This window comes from Motacilla alba, chromosome 11, assembly GCF_015832195.1.
Source record: "Motacilla alba alba isolate MOTALB_02 chromosome 11, Motacilla_alba_V1.0_pri, whole genome shotgun sequence".
NCBI classification, from domain to species: Eukaryota; Metazoa; Chordata; class Aves; order Passeriformes; family Motacillidae; genus Motacilla; species Motacilla alba.
Genome location: NC_052026.1, coordinates 19,324,579 through 19,347,917, shown reverse-complemented (window position 1 = coordinate 19,347,917; position 23,339 = coordinate 19,324,579). Strand labels below are relative to the sequence as shown.

The 23,339-nt window shown below is 49.4% G+C and overlaps 1 protein-coding gene across 3 annotated transcripts in view; it reads right to left on the bottom strand.

Moving 5' to 3' along the window:
- The window catches only part of ZNF469 (zinc finger protein 469), a 194,073-nt gene that overhangs the window by 138,880 nt on the left and 31,854 nt on the right, over positions 1 to 23,339 (bottom strand). The window lies entirely within an intron of this gene.

Here is a 23,339-nt window from a genome sequence, read left to right as displayed (position 1 = left end):
AAATGGAGAATATTCCATTGAAAAATTGTTTTTTTTCATCAAAATTACTTAAAAGTTGATGGGAGGAATTCCATCACTCCCATTCTTCACAGAATTATATAAAAATAATTTAATGGTTTACATTTCTGTAATAACTTAATTAATTTACATTTAAATTTCAAAATTTAATAATTTACATTTTGCCCCTTTCCCAGCAATCTTTTGGACAGACACCACTCCACATCAGTTTCCTCAAGGGCACTGTTATTCCCTCCAGGGAGAATCATGGAATGCTTTGGCTTGGAAGGGACCTTCAGGATCATCCCATCCCATCCCATCCGACCCCTGGGACGATTTCCACTGCCCCAGGCTGCTCCAAGCCCCATCCAACCAGCCTTGGACACTTCCAGGATTGGGGCAGCCACAACTTCTCTGTCACTGAGGAGCCATTCCACTTTTTAAAATTTTTTTCCTAAGACATTGGCAGTTTCCAAGGAAGATAATTCCTTTTTCCACTTTTTTTGCACCCCTCATCCCATGCCCAGCCAGCAGCATGGAATAGCTGGCTCCCAAGAGCCCAGGATTCACCTGGGATCTTCCCACAAGGATTGTTTTTGTGCTCAGAGGATGCATTCAGGGTTATTAAAACCCTAAATATGATTTGGAAAAGGTCCTGTTTCTAATCAGAGATAGGGAATAAAGAGGATGTTCAATTGGAAAAGGATGGAACAGAAGCCAGAGGGAGATAAAAGCTGGACAAGTGACAGTGAGGCTCTTTCAGGACTTTCCAAGCTGGTTTCATCCTTTGTCCATTCTGGAAAAGGACAAGGATTCTGTGTAAAGAGAAAAAAAAGGAGAAGGGAAAGGTTTGCTCCTGTCAAGTGGAATTAAACTCCTGCAGGGTGGGATGATGTCATTCCACCTCCTGCTTTCCATCAGCTGGATGCGTGGAGTGTGGATCAGCACTGCCAGGGGAAAACCCAGAGCACCCCAGATGGGTTAAAGAACAGAAAAAAAGCCAATTTCCAATTCCAAAGTGTCCCTTTGATCTTCCCTGTGAGGGTGGGGAGGACTGGGATGTATTTCCCAGAGCAGCTGTGACTGCCCTGGATCCCTGGCAGTGTCCAAGGCCCGGCTGGACAAGGCTTGGAGCAGCCTGGGACAGTGGGAGGTGTTGGGAGTGGAACTGGATGGGCCCCTTCCCACCCAAACCATTCCATGATCTTTGTGCTTTCAGGTACCCAACCCCTGTGGGGATGAATCAGCAGATCCATCTTTTCCAGGGAAGGAATTGAGCAAAGAAAGAGCTCAGATCCACAGGCACCATCTAAACAAATCCTCTGGGCTCAGCCCCCGAGGGCTCATCCCACAGAAGGACTTCTTCTGGAGCTGGATCCATGCTCTGGATCTGACACTTCCTTAAGGAAATGTTTGTCCCTGCCCTCCCCTTTTCCCTGCCCACAGCTGCTCTGGATGGTTTGGAGGTGGAATCAGGTGCTGAAACCCTTGTGGGAATCCACCACGTGGAATTTGCTGGTTGTTTGATTCCCTGGAGCCTGGGTCAGGAATATCCATCCTACAATTAATCTGAGGGGTTGGGAGCATTCAAATGCCCTCTCCTAAGGCAGGGATCACCTCAGGGCACAATCCCTGTGGAAGGAGACTCAGCAGGGCAGGAATCTGGAGTTTTTCCAGGCTTTGGGAGCTGGGAATGGCATTTGGAACTAATAGCCCAACCCCAACCCACATCAGTAAATCCAGGTTTGGCAGGTGCCCAGGCCAGGAAAGGGCCACCAACACTGGCATCCCTCCCCAGCCATTCCTGAGGGATCCCAGGAGCTGCAAGATCACCTGAGGGAATTTCTCCAGGAATCCAGCTTGGAGGGGACACCTCCAGAAGGCTCCTCAGGCATCCGCCACCTCCCCTCCCTGCCACGCTCCAAGCGAGCCCCACGGAACCACAACTGGGGCTGGATGCAGCTGCTGAGCACATCTGGGAGCCCAAGCAGCAGGAAAACAGCTGCAAAAACAGCTGGATGGGGATAAAAATGCCACCCTGGAGCACTGCACGGGGCTGGATGTGCAGAACGCAAATAAAACCCCAAATCATTCTGTTTGCTGCAATTCCCAGACAAAACACGGCTGATCCTGGCAAACCCGAGGCAGAGGCTGCTCCTTCCCAAGCAAACACAACCAGAGACAGTTCAGCTCCGTGTTGGCTTTTCCCAATTAAATCCGGGTGGTTTTGCCCAGAGGAGCTGACAGAAATTCCAGCAAACCTCAAAGGGCAGGAGAAATCTACTGCATCCCCAAATATGCAGCAGTGGAGGGGCTGCAGAGATGCCAACTGGCAGAAAGCAGGGAGGGAACAGAATATTCCTCAGAAACCTCCTCATTTCCCCCATTCAAAGGAGCCAGGAGGAGGGGGGAGCTCAAACCCTTGCCCTAAATCAGGGTGAGAGGGAAAGAAAACTCTGGGATTCCAGAAGGAGAATTTTTACTGTGACCACACAGTAAAAGGAAAATAAAAATAGTAACAGGGGAAGCAAACTTCTGTTCCTTCACCTTTTCCTTGTTTTAACCATTTGCTTGGGAATATCCCTACAAAATGCACCAAATTGGAAGTTTATATCAATCATAGCAATCCCTAAGGAATGTGGTCCTCAGTGAATGCTCCCGCTCGGCTCAGGTGAGGCTTTCACAAGGATTTTGGGGATCTACAGCTGCTGAGGCCAAAACCAAGGAAGAAAAAGAGAGGATGAGATGGCAAGGACAGCAGAGGTGACATAAAACCTTGAAATTCCAGCAAACCCTTGAGGAGAAAAGGAAAATGCAATGGAGTGCTCTGCTGTTATCACAGGAAGGGGAGAATAGGCACTAAGGTATACCAGAAACCCATAACACCTCAGGAAAACCAGTTATTTTTATCCTCCATGGAAAGAAAACGCCACCCTGAGCCTCAGGATACTTCAGGATAAAAGCCATGGCCCTTCCAGGATTGATGGAAAACTCATTTATAATTATTCTTTGCATTGCTAAGGAGAATCAGCTGGAGCTGCAGCACCAGAGAGGGAAACTGAACTCCCAGAAGGTCCCAGATCCTGGAGAAAGGATTGAGGGAAGAAGTGCAACATCTCCAGCTGAAATCCTTGGGAGGACTCACCTGGAAGACACCAGGGAGAAGGTACAGGCAGATTTTTCCAAACCTGCAGCTTTTTGGGACAGATTCCCTGGGCACAAGAGGTGGAAGCAGCAAAAGCCAAACCCAAGGCTGGTCCTCAGGCTTGGATCCCAAACAGCCTCAAGGTTTGGGGTTTGTCAGCATTCCCCATCCCTGCTCCTGGGCTGGGATTCAGCGCTGGAAAGAGGTTGCAGGCCTACGGAAAGCTCCAGTTTTCCCCTCAGGAGAGCTGAATCCAGGGAATGCCTTCTGCAAAGCCCCTTTTCACACACACACACATTGCCCCAAGCCCACAGCACGGCCAAGCAGCTCCAAACTTCCACTGGGGCAGCAGCTGCTCTGGAAACAGCCTCAGCTCCAGGGGAAAGAATTCCACCACAGCAAGAGAGCTCCAGAGCTCTCCCAGGGAGCCTGGTCCTCACCCCAAGCTCACAGCCCGGGGTTTGCTGAGGAAGCTGCTGTGGGAAAGGGGGAATTCACCCAAAAACTCCAAGAATCCTCCCCGTAGAAACCCTTGCAGCAAGATTTCCATAGATAAATTCCCCTTGGCTTCTCAGCCATGCTCATGACTTCCCTTGACCTGCAATGCCCCAATCCATTTATTCCCAGCTGCAAACCCCTGATTCCCATTCCGTTCCAGCCCTCTGAGCACAGCCACGAGGCTCTGATATTCCCCAAGAATCTAACATTTGCTGTCAGGAACTCTGAGACTGGAATTTACAAACATCAGACAGGAGCCGAGCCTTGCCACAATGATGGGTCCTTCCTGCAGCTGCAGAAAAAAATTAAAAGTCCTGGAAAACCATGAGGCTGGATATCCCAATCCCAAATCTGGGATTCTGCCTCCTCCTCTCCTTCACCTCATTTGCTCTTTCCTCTGCTTCCCTCTGGTTCTTGTTCTGCCTGGGCACCACACTGGGAGTGACAGAACCCAGCTCCAGCCTCCAGGCACTTCCTTGATAGCACTTAATGACTCATTTAATAACACAGAGCTCATCCAAGAGCCTCCAGAGGGAGCTTCCCCCTTCCATCTCCTGAGAAGTTTTCCTCCTCCATCTCCCAAGCCCTTTCCCCTCCAGTATCTGACTGGTGCAGTCCTGGAGTTCCCTGGAAGCCTCACACCAAGAAGCAGAGTTCAAGATAAAAGAGTTTCTTCCTAAGCTTCCAATGTTCATATGAAAATCCCCTTTAGCTAAAAAACCTTTGGGCTTGGTAGCTCCTGAGGGAGTGAGATACGTGGAAAAGCTGGAAGAAGTTGGACTGGAAGGCTGCACCAGGCACAGATGAAAACCAGACCCAGCTCCCAAAGACTTGGGAATCAAATGGACTTTCCAATCCCCCTGCACTTCACACATTTTATCTTGTTTTGCTCCTCTCTTTCATTCTGTGGGCTCCCTTGGGCTGGGGTTCAATTCCTCTCTGACAAAATCAGGTACAACATCAGCTCTCTTCCCACTTTTTTAAAGCTTTTCCAGCCAGATTCCAACGGTTATTGGGTAGTTCTGACCATGGCTGAATCCTGATTTCTGCATCTGTGAGAATGGGGAAACACACAGGGAATTTTCCCTCTTTATCCTACACCTGCTCAGGTGCCACTGCACTTTTCCACCAGGAATTCACAGGGCACGTGCACAACCCTGGTGTTCCCAAATAATCTCACGGATTTCACAGTGCAGAATCAGCTCCTGGGAATTCCTGGCTGCAGGGAACTCAGCTGGACACAGGGACCTTGCTCTGACACGAGATCCTCTGCGAGCCCAGTGTCGGTGCTCCCGAGCAAGTCCATCTTCCCTCTCCCCTGTTCCTTGGAATATCTGGCTGCTTGGAATATCTGGCCGCTTGCACCACCTTCCCTGTCCCAGCAGCAGCATTCCCTCATGCCATGGACCCCAGCACAGGACACCAGGAACAGCCTGCAAAGGTCAGCGCCATCATTTGATGTTCTCAGAACGTCTGGATTCCTTCCGGATTTCCCTTGTTCCAACAGAAAAAAAATGGATGGAATGAAGGAAGGGGGACAGCCGGCCCCAACTCCAGGTGCAGCCTACCCCAAACCCTTCCCAGCCAGCTGAGCTCCCCTTTGGGCATCTGCTGAAATCCCAAAAAAGCTCAGGAGCCATCAGGTGGTCACGAGACGCAGAGCTGCTGTCAGGAAATTTCTCCACCGTGGTTTGAGGTTCTGCCTTCCAGCCTTATTTTCCTCAAGCTCCCTTTTCTTCCCTTGAAAATAATCCCTTCGCTCAGATTCTTGTGGTGCAAAGCTTCCAGTAAGTTCCAGCCTGGAATCCAGGCAGGGGGATGGATTATCTGCCTGCAGTAGGACACCTCACTCCAAGCAGTCTAATAACATAAAAATGATATATTTGAAGTGCTGCTCCCTCAATAATACCTTTAAATGGACTCCATTTATTTGAGCATTATAAATAAAAGTGCTGGCACATATGGAAGTTTCTCTTGGAAAAGGGGAACAATGAACTCTCCAGCTCCTTCAGCCTCTACGAGCTCTGGTTGCCAACCTCGGAACTGCAATTCTCCAAGTGACTTTAATAAGCAAAATATTCCATTTTCCATGTATTGCTGCTCTTCAGAATGGATCCAGTTCTGGGGAGCGACGAGGAAAAGCTGCGGATTTCTGCAGAGCAAAACCAAAACTCATCCAAAGCTCATCGGAGCCCATTCCAGGGGCTGTGACCATCACTGGGACATTGGCTTCATCCTTGTCCAGGAAAAGAGGACCAGCTCCATGCTCATCTCCAGCAGCTTCCAGGTGCCTCCTGCTGCTGGAGCTTTGGTCCCTCTTACACTGTGCAAGAAGCCAAAAGATTATTCCGAGCTCCAAGTCCCCAGAGTCTGGAAAACTTCAAATCCAGACCCAAACCTTGGTACTTTGAGCTCATCTTTTCATGGGAGAAGTTGGAGTAGCCCTGAAAAGATCCTTATCAGTGGCATTTTCCAGAGCCCCGAGAACACTTTCTCCGCTTTTTTGTTTTTAATAATTCCAGCGTCAATTTTGAGCTCTGGGGGATTTTTCCACATGTTCTGACACATTGCCTCCATCCCCTTGGATATTCCTGGAGGGATGGATCATATGGTGCTGACAGTTCTGAGCACCTCACTCTGCCGGAAAGAAGAGCTAAAAGCCTTTCCCTGGATAAAAAAAACAGACAAGGAATCTGATGAGCTGGAGCTGCTCCGAGGGGGAAATGAGGCAGCACCAGCAGCACCTGTGGGCACAGAGGGCTGGGAACACAAAAACCTGTTTAAACCACGATCCCAAAACTCCTGGAAGCAGGTTGGCCCTCTGGATAAGCGGTTGCGCTGCTTCCAATGACTTCATCCCGAAGAAGGGTGGCCATTGGGCTTGGGGAACTGGATTCTCTCCAATATTCCCTGGCTCAATCCCCTCCCCAAGCCCCATTATCTCCAGTCGTGCTCGGAGCTCATCCCACCGCTCCGGAGATTCCCCAGGCACCGCCTTCCATCCGACGGGTTTTTCCTTTGCCAGAAAAACACTGCACAGCCTTGACCTCCCCGTTCTGGCATCGCCGCTTCCCATGGAACGCGCGGCTGCTTTCGCGTCCAACTGGGATAACTGAGGGTGTTTGTGTTGTAACTCCGACCCAGCTGCGGGGCCCAGCAGCCAGGCATGGAGCAGCCCTGGAGCGATCGCTCCGGTGCTCCCCAGCATGGGGATGGCCAGCAGAGCAGCTGAAGGGTGGGTGTGGAGCTCCACCAAGGGCTCCCCACCCCATCCACTTCTCCTTTCCCCAAGGATCCCGCGCTGTTCCAGAAGGGTGTGGCGGCATTACGCCATGGAACCGGGACTCTGGGAAACGCGGGAGAGCCTCGCAGAGCTTGGGGGCTGAGCCCAGTGAGGGCCAGGGAAAGATGCTCTGGGATGGAGCTCCTCCAGTGTGTGTCCTCCAGTGTCATTCCAACACCCCGTCCAGGTGGGTCTGCCCACACCAAGCCTTCCAACGCTTTCTCCGGGCTCCCAAAGGCTCCTACAGCAGCTGGATCCCAAGGTCCTGGATGCTGGGACCACATAGAGCATAGCCAGCACTGAAGGAATCATGGAATGGTTTGGGAAGGGACATTAAAGTTCATTCCATTCCACCCCTGCCATGGCAGGGACACCTTCCAGTATCTCAGGGTGCTCCAAACCCAGCCTTGGACACTCCAAGGGATGGGGCAGCCATATTTTCTTTGGGAACCTCTACCAGAGCCTCCCCACCCTCACAAGAGAGGATTTCTCCCAAAAATCCCAAATGTTCCATTTCACTTCATACCCCAGCTATGTGCTTGCACTCATTAAGAGTTGAGTACATCCTTTTAATTAAGACTGGAATTAATTTAGCACACCGCTGGAACATCCCAAATCCCTCCTGCAACACTTCATTCTGAAAATACATCTCAACTCAAGAAGTTTCTCCTCGTTTTTAGGCCTTTTTTCCCCTCACAGCCACACAGGGAGAGCAGCAGATTCCACTTCCCACTGAGGGCAAGTTACAGCTGCTCCATCTGAGCCAGCCCTCCCTGCAAATACATCCTGATCCTATCAATCCTCGCTCAACTTCTGGAATGGCTCTTGTTTATAAAGGCAAGACCTACAGCAGGACACTCAAAATATTTCATATCAGGCTACGCTCCAGTGCCTTCCTGACTGGCACGTTCAGAACGCCTTGGAATTGATCTGGCTGGGATCAGAGCTTCCCAGCCCTCGCCTGGTGACGGGAATTCACGTGTAAAGCCAGTAGTGATAAGAGAAGGAAGTCAGCATGGTGAAAAGATGAGAGCCTCATGAAAGCCACTGGCATTGTCCAGACACAAGAAAACCTCCCAATGGGAGCCATATCCTGTTTCCGACCCAGCTGGATTTAACACTTCCCTGTAATCTCCTTGCACAAGCCCTGAGTTTTCCAGCAGAACAACCATTAATGCCAAAGCTGAACCCAAAGTGGCCTGGAAAAAACCCAAACATCACCAAATTCAGCTCTTCATTCTTCCCCAACGGCAGATCTGGACACACTTGGATTGACCAAACATCTTTTCAGACAAAAATGCAAGGAAATGGATTAATCCTCATCTTTATGGGGATCCTGAGGAATTTTAAGAGCCAAACTTGTGCCAACCCTGTCAAACAGACAGTGCTAAAGTGACAGAGCAAGTCTTGGATTATTCAAGTTCTCTTCTGAGTTTTCCAGAGGATTTTCCAGCCATTCTCATTTCCTGGGTGCCAAGAAGAAAGGAGCAACAGCTTCCACCCCGAGTATGGGGGACATCCCAACCAGAGCCCTCACCTCAGTCCACTGCTGCTCCTGTAACCCACACAACTCTTCCCTCCAACCTCCCCCAGAACTGCAATTCCAGGTCAGGCTCAGAGGAGAAAACATTGCTCAACTTCATAAAGCACAACATTAATCCTCGAGGCAAAACCCAGCCTTAGTTTAACTCAGCTCTGCATAAACCAAAACTTCAGCGGAAAAAACCTCAACTATTGAATTAACAGAGATGTGGGACCAACTTCCACATATTCCAATTTTTTCTTACTGGGAATCTTGGGTGCTGTGAAAGGCTCAAAGTTAAAAGTGAGGGAACTGGAGAGAGTCCACTCAGCACATCTCCTTTGGAATGGGACCAGTGGGTGTCAGGAACTGACCAGAACGGGGAGCAAAAAGGTTTGCAGGAGATTCCTTCCTTTCTCTTTAGAGCAGGAAAGGTCAGGGTTGGAAGATTCCTGGTGGGGGCCCTGGCTCCTGATGAAATCAGGGAAGGCAGAAACAAACCGGGCTAAACCCGCTGACAAAACTGAGGGGGAAAATCACGAACTGGGCTAAACCTGGTGACAAAAGTAAGGGGGGAAAAAATCACAGACTGGGCTAAACCTGATTACAAAAGCGAGGGGAAAAAAATCACAGACTGGGCTAAACCTGATGACAAAAGTGAGGTAAACAAAAAACAACTGAGGAACCATAATTTGACAGTGACGTTACAGGGAAACAAAAAATAATCCCAGTAGTGATGTCTGAGAGCCAAATTTGATGAATTTATGAACAATGCAACAGGTTGGAAGCTCTGCCTTCACCAGGGACCAGCCCCAGACTTTGAGGGGAGATGAAACCCCCCCAGAATTTGCCTCAGGTTGAGGAGCAGCACCCCAGGGACGTGTCCCTGGCTCGGCAGAGCAGCGTGATAAGGAAAGCTGTGCTCACGTGTGGAGCTCTGAGCGACCTCAGACTTGGCTAAACCTCATCCCGTAAACACACTCCAGACCTGGATGGCTCAAAGGGACCCAGCCTCGCCTGAAAGCTCCAGACCTCCAGGAAATCAATGGAAAATTTTATAGCTCACATGCGAGCAGGGTCAAGGGCAGAGCGTGCGCGGAGCCTGTCGAGATGTACGTTCAGGAAAACAAATGTGTGCATTCAGCTGGGAAGGGGCTGGCTCGTCCCTGAGGGAATCATCTCCTCCACCCCACCCCACGGCAGGGAGGGAGTTGGGGGGATTGTTATCATCCACGTGTGGGCCAGGAAAACCCAAGTCATCCGTTTGCCCTTTCCAACACCTTTCCAGCCGTGCTGGAGGCGAAGCCATGCGTGAAGCCATCCATCCCTCCTCGCAGGGAAGGGGAGAGGAGAGGCTGAGTGACTCAGGAATGTGCAGCCTGCTCTGCCATCTGCTCCTGGCACGGGCCCACTGTATCCCGGCCATCACACGGGGCTTGTGGAAAAGGCACAGCCCGGTGCCAATCCTCCCTGGTTGGAGCTTCTCAGGACTATATTTAGGATTTTTGGGAAGGAGCAGGGTGTTATTGGTTGTTACCAGGACAAAAACATGTGATTCCATCGGCAACAGCTCGGTTCTGCTGGGCCACAGCATCATGTGAGTCCTGGTAACAGCCACATCTGCCAACTTCCCAAGACTTCTGGAGTATTATTTTTCCCATTTATTGCTCGCTCCTCAACACGTTGAACAAAGACAGGGACTTGCTGCGTGCTGCAATCTGGACCCACCGTGTCCCATCCAGATCAGAGCAAAACAGCTCGGGATTGGGAAATACACAGCGTGATTTAACCCATAAATCCAGGATTTCACTGGCACAGCTGCTCTCCTGGAACATCACGCCAGACATCAATGAGGAAAGGCTTTGCTGGCACTGCGAGAGCCCATCATGTGGCTCAGCTAATTAAAAACTGACCTCGGCCATCATCATTAAATGTTGTAATCACAAGCCTGCAAGTGATTAGATGGAGAAACAACACCCCCCCTTCCTCGTTCCCAGGGATCAGCAGCTGACTAAGCCCAACTCAAGGCCCTCAATCCTTTTTATAAACAGCAGAGCTCAGCTGTTGTCAGGGATGAGGACACCCAGGAATTTTGACCAGCCAGCATTTCCCTCTTGCTCCACAACCAGATTTTTGCCAGACATGGAATAGTCAGCGCTGACTCCAACCCCTCCGCTTCCCTATCCCACCAAGAACGGGATGGCAGCCAGGGAATTCAGCCTAACACATCTCAGGCACTGCTAAAAAGGTGATTTGGGTGGACATGATACCATCAGCTACCAGAGGATGAATTCCGGCCTTGGCACTCAATCCTTGACAGGTACACGAAGACACAGAAATTGATTTTCAATTCTCTGGGAACTTTGCACTCCCTCTTAGGTTAATCTGGGGACGTGGTACGCTCAGCAGGATTGGAAAAGTTAATTAAGGGCAGATGAAAGATGATGGAGGCAGAGAATGGATAAGAGGGGGTGGATAAGAGGCAGGATACTCCTTGGAGGATGGAGAAGGGAGGTTGCATTGAGAGCCCACAGGGTTCTTCATCCCCATAAGCCCCAAACCCCTGGATCACAGAAGGAATTACAAAGGTAATTTTCCTGAAATCACCTGGATATACCAGAGGTACCACCGGATCTCTTGGACAGGATCCTCACCTGTGCACCACCAGCACCTCTGCCAGCACACAGAGAGGAAGGAACTCCCCCAAATTATGACAGCAAACAAAAAACCCAAATAATTTCTGCTCAGTTATAAATCCCTGTGTTCATCTTGTGTCATTGGAATCCTTAATGTTGGAAAAGGCCTCTCAGAACATCAAATCCAACCATTAACCCAGCAGCACTACTTTCACCACTAAAACATTCCCATTCCAATTACCTTGGGATTTCTACTGGGTGTTGTTTAGTTAGAAATTTTGTTGGGGTTTTTTTTTTTGGCTGTTGTTTGGTGGGGCTTTTTTTGAGTTCTTGGATTTTGAAGGGTTTTGTAACCTCTTTTAGCTCTTATCTCAGTGTCAAGCTGTGGAACTCATGGTCCCAGCCTGATTCTGCCACACCCCCAACACCTGACAACCCAGCACGGTGATTTTCCTGTTCAAGCACCTCTTTTGTTGTGTGTTCTCAGAAAGAACCCTCAGATCATTGCATCTCCTTCCTTTACACTCCTTCCAACCACTCTAAAAATCCACTGCGGGCAAAACACCTCCAAAACACTCAACTGCTCCCCCTTTTCATTGCTCCTGCCTCTGAATTTCTGATTTTTCTGCCTCCTTGGTGGGAGGAATTTACTCAAATGAGAGGCAGCACTTGAGGCACAGGCATTGAGCCTATTTATATAATACAAGATATTTTCCATGTGTTTAGTCGGGCTCTTCACACTTCTGTTTGCTTTTTTTCCACCACTGCTGTGTGTGGTGCCAAAGGCTACAATGAGCAACCACTGAGGGCTTTAAGCACTTCTTCTCCATTAATATAATAAACTCAGAACAGGAAAAAATTGGAGAAGCAGCTCCTTGGCATCTGGCAGGGAAGAATTCAGCTCCCTGCAGCTTCTCCCAGCTCCCAGTGCCACGTCCCAGTTGACAAGAAGCCAACACCAAAACCAGGTGGCCAAAGGGCTACTGGATCTGCTGGTGGATGAAGCAGGACCACGAAGGAAGCACCATAAAATAGCCTGGAGTGTATTTATCCAGGATTTTCTGGGTGTAGGAAGGGTTTAAACACTGTGGGAAGGGTGTGCACTGGGCTGGGCTCCTCACAGGCCCCACAAGGGGACCCAAGGCCCCGCACAGGCCCCAGAAGGGGACCCCAGGCCCTGCAAAAAAGGGGACACTTTTCCAACCTTTCCAGCATCCAGAGGCCAAATGGATGCTCAGAACAAAGCCAGCTCCAAAGACAAGCTTTCCTGGAGAGTATTGCTCCTGGAGTATCCAGGCTGCAGTCCAGGATGCTGCTCCACAGGGGTAGGCCTGTGCCTTAGCTTAGGAATGTGCTGAGCTCTGCTGCTGAACCCGGTCCTCCCGGACCCACCTTGGGTCACAAGCAGGAAATCAGGGATATGGGATGAGCCAGGATCAACCTCCCAGCTGTGCTGGGCTTTTATCATCATCTCCCACCCACAAACTCCCTCGCGTGTGGGATCACACAAGAACCACGTGGACACATCCAGCAGGATTCCCTCAGGAGCTCCAACATGCAAAACTGATTTTCTTAAGCACTTTGGAAGCTCTGGGAGTGTTTTTCATTCCCATTTTATTTCAGGTCACTGGATATTCTGAGTGGGAAGGGATCGTCAAGTCCAGCTCTTGAGTGAGGCTGATCCAGGCACTGAACCACGACCTTGGTGTCACCAGCACCACACACTGACCAACAGAGCTGATCTCACTGAAGAATTCCAAACTTATCCCTTGATTATTCCAAGATTCCCTAGTGTTCAGTGCTGAACATCACTTACAGACCCAAAAAGCATCACAGGCAACCTTGAACTTGTCATTACCTGAGACTCGGCCCATCAAGAGACACAAAAATCAAGATTTATCTGTCCTTTTCACACTCCCTCAGCCTCCAACACCACCAAATATCCTGGTTCAACAACATTCCACAAAGCTTTTCCCTCCAAAGCCAGGATTATTACAAACTCCACAGCAACAAATCAGTCCATGCTCTCCGGGAAACTTCCAGAAGATCCTGGAAGTGCTTTGGGTTGGGAAAGACCTTAAACCTCCCCTCATTCCAGGCTGAGCTTCCTCAGACCAGGCTGGTCAAAACCATGGAAATGAATGTCATTGGGAGCTGCTGAACCACACAGGAATCGTTTATTTGGGGAAAATCCAACCAACAAATGTTCAGCCCTCCAACAACCAGGTTGTGAACAAGAATTTATAAATTTATCACAAATCCCTGTTCAACTTTGGACAAATTTAGGCCCTGGAGGCTCCTATTAATCAGCACTAAACCCTCCTCCTATTAAAGGGGGAAAATCCTCCATTCCGGGCTGCTTCCAGTTGTTCCTGGCACAAGGCAGCATTTCTTATTTTTAAGACCCCACCTCATGTTTGTGATTTTTTTTAATAAGTAAATTATGGACCTACACAAGGTTAAAAGGAAACACCCCAGAATCCATAGGGACCAAAAACCAGGGAAGAGGCCTCCAGACTGGCATTTTCTCTGGATAAGCTGATCTCATGTTCTTCCAGCTCTGATACACAAAACAAGTGTGCAGAGAGACTTTTATCGCTGGAAAAAAATAACTTTGCTTTCTGATAACATCGAAAAAACTCCCCAGAATGGGAAAAAAATTGAGGAAAAAACGAAATACTATAGAAACCTGGAAAATAATTAATAGATTTTTCTGTGCTTTCATAATAACATTCACTTGGGTAACCATAAAAAGCGATTATTATGGTAATAAAAGGATGAATAATTTATTATGAATCCCAGACAAACTGTTCCCTTCCAGAATTCTAAGAAGACTCCATGCATATGAAAACCATCTCTTAAATGTCTGTGCTCATTGTAGCCATGGGGCCAGAAAGGTCTTCCATGGGTTTATAGGATTGATTTTCACTTCCAGAAGTTTTCTTAGGAGTTAAAATGGGAATATAAACCCGATCATGTTGGAACCTCAACGTGCAAGTTGTAACTTGTGTTCCCATTTACTCAGCTCAGGGATCAGTTTTGTCTGTAGCATTTCCAGACACAAATTTGGGAAAGGGATCCATGTGCAATTCCCTCAAACTGGCATTTCCTCAACACACAGAACTCGATATCCAAAATACTGCTCATAACTTTTGTTTGCAGCAGCATCCAGAACTGAAAGGGGTTTTTGTATGGACTGACCCTCCCAGAGACTGTAAACTGTCAGAAATAGGGAAGACAACCAAATCAATCCAAATCATAAATCTGAAATCCAAGAGGGGAACTTTTCACCACCCAGAGCTGAAAACACTGTGAATGTGTTAATGAAAAAATTCCCAACAAAGCACAAACCCACGGAATACTGGGATTTCAGCAGAGTGGGGCTAGATGGGATATTGGGAAGGAAAACTTCCCTGGGAGGATGGGGAGAGGCTGGGATGGAATTCCCAGAGCAGCTGTGGCTGCCCCTGGATCCCTGGCAGTGTCCCAGGCCAGGATGGACAGGGCTTGGAGCAATCTGGGACAGCGGAAGGTGGAACTGGATGAGCTTTAAGATCCCTTCCAACCTAAACCCTTCCATGATTCCATGGATAACCCAGCAGTTGGCAGCTTAGGGAACCAAATCCATCCCCTCTCCACACCTGCCCCGGGCAGGAGGCTCCACAGAAGCCCCAAAATCCAACAGCAAGGAGCAGAGAGCAGAACTGGAGCTCCTTCCAAAGCAAACAGCCATAATTCAGGATTTGAGCTTCCCAAAGCACCAATTGAAAAGAGCAGGAGCTCTTTCCTAATGAAGCCCAACTGCCTGGTCAGGGTTTCCCAGCTGCTCCAAGTGCACACAATCTGGAATTAAACGGAGCTAATCTAAACCATGAACATGAACCATCCCTTGGTTAGATCTGCAACCCTCTGCTTCCAGCCCCAGCTCATTTTTCCAGAGTTCAAGAGCAACAAATAAACCTCCAGAAAGAAAGAGGAATTGTGTCAGTGTCTCGTGCAGTCTGCTATTAAATAAGTCCTCACACAAACCGTAATAAAATTCAATTTACTGGACTTTGTAAAACGTGATTCCCCACCTTGATAATTAAAAAGATACTGTAATAAAAGTCTTTAGTCCTCATGTGCAGCACATTTGTTCCCATCTGATTTTTATCCGAGCAGGGGGATTATAAGAACACGGAATTGCTGGTGCAGCCTTTGCGTGCAGGCACAACGTCAGGGAGATAATTCTGGTGTCACAAGAAATTCAGGCAAGAAATTCAGAGCTCTGAGGCCTCAGCAGCTGCTGGGCCAGCCCAGCCCAGCCCGGACCACCACAGCCCAGTCCTGCACCCTGTGGCATCAGCTGGGCTTCCCTGAACAGAATATCCCAAATTTTGACACCTCCCTTGGTCGGGACAGTGGGATTAGTGCTGCCTTTCCACTCTGGAGTCAGCACCAAGCTCAGAGCAAAGACTTTTGTAATCAGCTAACAAGAGAAGCAGGGGTGCAGCACCAGCCCTTCCCACCCAGGTTTGCCAATGCTCAGGATCTTCCTGCCTGCCTTCCAAGAGAAAAATAGGAAGCTACTTGACTTGAACTGAGAAATGTGCACATCAAGTCATTTTCCCTGCCTAGAGCAGGACCAGAAGGAAAATTCCCTCCCAGGTTAAATCCAACATTCTGCCTGAGCAGCCTCGTGCTCTCTTAGCATCACCCTGGGGCACGGCATCAGCATTCCCAGGGATTTTTCCTGGACCATTTGTCCCTTCTGACCCAGATTTCCCAAGCCAGCTGGGGTTCCAACCCCACTCACAGCCACTCTCTGGGAAAACCCTGCAGATCTCCCTGGAGCAGGTTTGGATCCAGCTCCTCTGCAAGGCCAGAGCTTCCACAGGTTGGTTTGGGCTGGAGGGACCCAGCCCTTGGAATGGGAATTTCCATTCTTCCACTTATCTTGGCCAAAAATCAAAAAAGGTTTGGTTGTTTCCCCCAGCACGCCGGGGCTGTGAGCACAGGAGCCTCCATGAGGGTCACTCTGGAATCTCCATCCTCACAGCCAGGAACTGATCAGGAATTGTGCTGGAAGCAAAGCAGGACCAACCACAGGGAAATGCCACCGAGGACAACCCAGATCCCACAGAAATTTGGGATCATTTGGATTGTAAAGGACATTAAAGGCCACCCAGGCCAACCCTTCACAGCAAGGTCCTAAAGATATCAGACAGGACCCGGCTCCAAGCTCATCCACATGGACACCATCTCTGCTTTATGCAATTCCAGTCCCCTCCTGGCTTCCCTTGGCTGATCCAAACACGGGATCTCAGCCCTTGGAGCGAGCGCAAAGGGAACCCGAGCGCAAGAGAGAAATCCTCCATCCAAACACACCCCCCTTCCTAAACACCAGGCACACACACCCAACACGAGCAGGGCCTGCTCTGGCTGTTTATTTAACATGCATTCCCCACCTCGGGACAGGCTCCATGCATCCCGCTGGAAAACACTCCCAAATCACAGGGAGAATCTGGAAAAATCACCCTCCTGAAGCAGGAGGAGGCGCGGGCAAAGCAGCATTATAAATCTCATCAAAAGTCTACGTTTTACCAGAGGAATTATATTTAAATCTGCTCAGAAAACACACCTCCAAATCAAGTTAAATCCCAGCACAAGATTCTGCTACAATCCCAAAGAATATTAATTTGTAGGTGCATTTATTACAGGACCGGCCTAAAAGCATTGCAGCATTTTCATTTCACATATGGGCCTGGAATGAAGTTGATTTTTTTCATATTTACCCAGACATAAAATAACATCTGTCTATGGAACAGATAAAGCTCCAGGCTGGACAACTTCACCCGGATAAATCCCAAACTTAGATCATGCAAGGAGTAGCCAAGAGTAAAACATGAGAATAAATGGAGAGAGCACCACGAGGACGAGCACTGCCACAGGCTGCAGGGAGGGAATGGCTGATCTTGGAGCTCCTTTCCAGCCTCGATGATTCCATGAGATCAGGAATGGGATTTATCATCCCCAGCCAGTGAAATGATGGAGCAACTGGGCTGCACTGGGAGGCTGTGCCCAAAGAGCAGCACAGGAGAGAGGACACAGGTTTGGAATCTGCAAAATCTCTGGCAAAACAAGGATTTGAACCTCACCGAGCACTTCAAACAGTCCCACTGCAGAGACAAATGATGGGAAAAGCCAAACCAAAACCACCCAGAAATGCAAATATTCATGTTGGGTTTTCTCTTTTGGGATCATTCTGAAATTGGGATCTACACCTTAAACCTGAGCTCAGCTGCTGCCAGACAGAGCAACCTCTGCCAGCCTCAACACCAAAATAAAATAAAATAAAATAGTGCTGATAGGCTTTTCCCCTATTGGAATTCAAAAAACCAAAAAAAACCAGTGTTTTGAACCATAAAGTATATTTTAAAAAAGCTCATTCATTTACATAATTTAAAATCTCTGTCACAAAAACCTTCAGAGCCATCGTGCCACAGAGAGGAAAAAAATACAAATAACAACCTGTGCACACAGGTCGGGCTGAATTCCTTAAGCACCCTCCAAAAGCCGGGAGGATTCGGGAGGGATTGCAGCTCCCAGCCCTGTCAGCACACGAGAGGGCACTGTTCTGTAGGCTCAGCTCGAGCCATCCCCTGCTCCTGCAATGAATCCCTGAGCTGCTCTGGACAATCCACCTGGGGCCAGAAGCGAATGGAACCAGCACCCTCAACTCCTCCCAGGAGACCCTTTCCCTCCCTGCCCAGCAGCATCAATATTTGGGCAGGGAATGATGACAACCAAAGTACTTTTCTTGCCCCAATTACCAAAGGTCTCATTTTTCAGGCATTACGAGACAGGAGCTGACTCAGAGCAAGGTTTTTGGTTTCTTTTTTTTTTTTTTTTTTTTTTTTTTTTTTTGCTGGGGGCATCAATCAGGTTGATGGAGATTCCACAGGGCCTAAAAACCTTCAGGAGACTCCCAGGTCCAATCCAGGAGGGGAAAGTTATTCAAATTTAGCCCAGTATTTAAGGTTTAAACAAACTGATCAATAAACTCAGCATTATGAGAGAGAAGCCCATTCAGGACAAGGTTTTTTTTGCTGCACTGGATAAATCAGGTGTGATGGAGATGTCACATGGCATAAAAACCTTCAGGAGACTCCCACATCCAACCCAGGAGGGAGAATTTGCTCAGATCTAGCCCAGTATTTAATGTTTAAACAAATGAACCCAAAAGCTTGGATTAAATCCACTGGAAGTAACGGGTTGGAAATTCAAGTGACACTCCAGGGCCTCCAATTTGTGATTCCAGGAGGTGCCAACGCCTCAGGATGCGGCAGGAGCAGATGGGACAGGAGAAGAGTTTTGGCCAAAAAAGCAAATTAACCAACAGGTGTAAGAGAGCTCCCACAGAGCTGCCCCAGACTAAACCCCGCTGAAATCTGCTCCTTTCAGTAATTCCAGATCCACCTTGTGTCACCACAGGCCGCCACACTTGTCACCTGCACTTCTGCCACCTCTGAGCCCAAAATCCTGGTGCTCCCCACATCCTCCCTGCTCCTGCAGCTCCCCCAGCTCGGGGAGAAGCAAGTAAATAATAAAATTATTTCAGGCACACTCAGCCCGTCCTGTCAAGCCCCACTCTCAGCTCCTGTGCTTCTCCTGCAGCACGTGTTGACAGATGCCACATTCCTGCTGCTGCAGGGCTCCTGGGGAAGCACAGGCAGACAGGAGCAGGAAGAAGGCAGGAAATTGCTCTGTTTGGGATAAAAAGAAACGTCTGCACTGCTCCTCTGAGGACAACAATGTTCCCACTGAGGCGCAGGGAGCTGGGCCTCCAGATTCGATTTCCTGCCCCCCAGAGCAGCTGATTTCCCCCCCATTCCCATGAAACTTTTTCAAATCTTGGAGCTAAGTGGCCAAAAAATTGATCAGTCCACTCACCCTGGCTGCTTTTTTGGGGGCTTTTTCCTCTTTCTGGGCTGGATGTTATTTGGAATTGGGCATCACCAGCCCACTGTGGCAGCCTGGCACCGCCATCCTGGGGGCCACTGCTCTGCCACCCCACTGGCCACAGCCAGCTCGGGGCAAACCCAGGAACCACTCAGCCCCTTTTTGGTTTTTCAGAACACCCCCAAGAATCATTTAGCCACTTCTTGGTTTTCTCAGGACACCCCCAGGAATGACTTTGCCATTTTTTGTTTCTTAGAGCAACTCTAGGAACCCTTCTGCCAGTTTTGGTTTTCCAGGACATCCCCAGGAGCTGCTTTGCCCCCAAAAGGCTTCACAGCCAAATAAACCTTGTGATTAAATCCCTCCTGCAAGTTCTGAGCTGATGTTCCTGGGGAGGCTTCTCCCAACTTCCACAAGCTGGAGATGCTGCCAGGCCAGCAGAGCTGTGTCCCCAAGGCCACAGTGCACCCCTGGGACAGCAATCCTTTGTCCTCGGGCAGCCTGAGAGCTTCCTGAGCTCCTCACAGGACTCGGGAGCTCATCCCCATGTGCCACACTGAGGGATATTCATTCTCCCAGTGCCACCTCAGCTGCCATCACAGGGATCTGCTCAGCTCTAAGGGCTCTGAACCGGATTTTTCATGGTGCTCTGCTCCTCCCGTGGCTAAGAAAGGCCAGAGCAGATGGATCCCCAGAGCCCCAATCCATGATGGACATTTTTTACATTCCAGGGGACAACCAGAGGTGTTTCCTTTCCAGCTCAAACAACAACAAAACCGGGGGGAAGACCCCCAAACCTGCACCCACAGGAGATGCAACAACTCCTCAGCATCCTTCAGTCCCATCCCAAGAGGATCACATGGAGAACATTATCTACCTGCTCTTGGAGGCACTTCACCTCCTGCCTGGAAGCAATTCAGCATGACACAGCTCATTAAACTCGCTCAGGTTTATGATTAAAGCAGTAAAATGGAATTGGACTGAAAGGCAGGACAGGCACGGCACAGCCTGGAGGAAAAAGGGGATTTCAGGGAGCACAGAATCACTGGGATCAATGCCCAGCACAGGATCAGAACCAGAACTCATCACCAGTCACACAGCTGACCTGGAAATATTTTTTGCCCTGGTTTTGCTACACAAAGTCAAGTATTTGTTTCCCCCAAATGATTTATTTTGGGAAGTGAATAAATGGGGTTTAAGGGGGAAGGGATTTATCCTCACCCTCTGTCTCAGATGTCTGTCCTGATGGAACTCTGAACATGACAAATGGAATGGTACCTATGGAGATGTCTGGAGATAAACCAGATTGAAAGGAAAAGAAGGAAAAGGAGACACAGAGCTTCCTTTTCCCTAAAATCCACTGCTCATTTCAGAGTTCCCAGAGCAAGGCACCAAACTACCCTCAACTCCAAATGTAATATAAAAACCCCTAAAAACATCCAACAGCCAACTGCTTTCCTTGACCAGCGTGTCCTCTAAATATTATTTTGTGATATCTAATGAGAGAAAGCTCGTTAGAGTAATGAGCATCATCAGCTCCAAGAGCTTCACTCCCTTGAGGACCACACCAGGGGCACAGGAGCCAGCACCTCGTGGTGGGACACTGCAGCCAACAAGGGCCCTCCTGTGGCCCCAAGTCTCAATCTCCTGTAAATCTCCAGGAATAACAATCCCTTCCTCTGCAATACAAGAGGATTTTCAAGTGTATTTCTCCACAAAGCTGTGAGTCCTGAAGGGACCATGAACTCATCCGTGCTGACCTCCTGCACCGCCCCAACAATCCCATTTCCTCACTCACCCGACTCCATAAAACCCCAAAACTACATAAAATCCTGAAATTGGGGTCCTGGCTGAGCAGCCTCCTGTGCAGGGCTGGTTTGAGGAGCAGCAAGGGACAGCAAATCCTCTGTGGCACTTCCATCACAAACGCTGGGCTGTGGCCAAGGCAGAAAGTGCCGGGGTTTAGCTTCCAGCTCGGATTCTCACTCTATCTTATCCTTTTGTTTCCAAAGTTTTCTCTTTCAAAACGATCCCAGCACATAAATACCAAGTCACTCCATTTATTTTAGTTTTTTCTTCAGAAATGCAGTAGATTAAGAGCTTTTCAATCTCTTGCTCTCATTTTTTTAGCCTTTTTTTTTTTATCCTAACTTCTACTTTTTAACATCCTTTGGAAAAGAAAAACAGGACCAATCCCCCATGGTTTGGTGAGGGACACAAGGCTTCCCTTCACACCCATCCCAGCACCTCACTGACCTTTTGGGAGCTCATCCTGCCCTTCCCAAAGGCTTTATTTATTCCCTTGGCAGTGCCATGGGGAGCACCCCTGCCTCAGCCTCAGCCCCAGCCCCATCCAAGCCCATTTCATTTCCATGGGCTGAGCTTTCCAGAGCTCCCAGAGCACAGCTCCTCGATCACCACCCTGCGCGCCCAGCCAAGGCTGAGCCGAGCAGAGCTCCAGCAGCAGGAATTTTATCAGGACTCAGGGTCACCAGTGAGGGGATGGAACAAGAGCAGGCCAAACTCACCAACTTCCCTGATGAGGAGTATTTTTCTTTCAGATGTCTCGGCCAGTTTTGGATCCGTTTAGCATGGCTTCAGCCCGTAAAACACTAATTGTTCTCCTCAGATACACGGCCAGCCCTCCGGAGCAACACCCGGCTTTATTCCAGCTACCTTTGTCAAGCAAATCCTTCAAGGGTGAGGCAACTTTTGCTTGACATCCATTTAACAAGCGTCCACCAGAGCCCACATTTGTCTCCAGAGCCACAACTGGAACAGTTTACTGGGGCTTCCTCCTCCCCTGCAGGAAAGCAGAGCCATCAAGGGATGCTTTACTCAGCTGTGAAGTCCAACCCCGGCATTGAAGCCACAGCTGCTTTTCCCAGTGTTTTCCAAGGAAAACACAAAATCATCCATTAGTGCAGGGCACTGGGAGCAGAGAATTTGGGACCAACCATCACTCAGGAGCAGCTCTCCAGGAGCACAGGCACTAAGAGGGAATTGCTAAATAAAGTCCTCACGTTTCCCTAGCAAAGAACCCTCGGCTCCTTTATCCGGCAAATCCGGCTCTTAGGCCGAGTCATAACAATCCATAAAACTGACTCGGAGCCTTCCAGCAACTCCAGCAGCTCCGAGGAGCAGGCTGAGCAGGCAAATCCGAGTCACCACAGACAGAAACGTGTTACTCCAGCGAGAAATGAGTTACCACGAGTCAGGGCTACCAGTGCCACCCCATTACTCAACCCAGGCCAGCTGCTTTCATTCCCACCCAGCCTCAACCATCAAAGGCTCCGACAAATCCCGACTCTTCCCAACTTTCTTGCCCACCCAACAGCTATAAACATCCAGCGAGCCTCTCTGGTGAGTAATGGGAACAGAATCTGCTCCGTGGCCGCGCTCGCGCTCGCCGGGGGCTCTCTGGTGGATTTGGCCTCGCGCAAACGTGCAACGTGATGTGATTTCCCACAAATGTTCCTGCCAGCGGGATTCTGCGCTCATCCCGAGCGGCTGGGGAATAAACAAAGGAGCAAAAAACACCAGCGAGGCACAGCACTGGGTTTGGGATTGGAAAATATCCGCGGAGGATGAGCACGTGATGGGAGCGGGGCCGATGCACGGGATCGGCTTCCCCGTGTTGGGAAAGAGGGAGAATTGGCCTCGATTCCCTCTCTACTTCTGCAGCCTCGTTTAGAAGAGGAAACAGAGGTAACAATTCATAAACCAATAAAATCCCATCTGAAAACCATCTCAGAAATTGGTCAAGCTCTTCCCAGTTCGCCTCGGGCGCTGCGATGCTGGCGCACGCCAGAACTGCGAGGTGATGAAACGGGCGGGGGGCTCGGGCTGACAGGAGCATGAAAGGATTTCAGACACTCGAGCCACGGGGATGGCTCGGGTCACACATGGGGCTGCTCCTCCTGACAGGCTCCATCTGGGATCAGGAACAGCTGGGAAGAGGATTGAGTTACACAGGCACGGGGAGAGCACAACCAGAGCGGCGGAGACGCCCAGGTGCTCATCCGGCCCCACCACGTGCTCCAGGATAAAGATCCCAGGTTTTCCAAGGCCTCCATGAACCTCCAGTCCCTCTGCACAATCCCCATTTCCAAGGGCCCTCAGCATGAGCTCTGGGAACAACTGGAATAAAGATCCTGGATTTTCCAAGGCCTCCATGAACCCCTCAATTCACTCCGTACAAAGATATCCTTGTACCCAAGGATCACCACTTTCAAGCTTCACCATGAACTTTGGGAAGAACTGGAATAAAATTCCCAGGTTTTCCAAGGCCTCCAAGAACCTTGATTCACCTTGCAC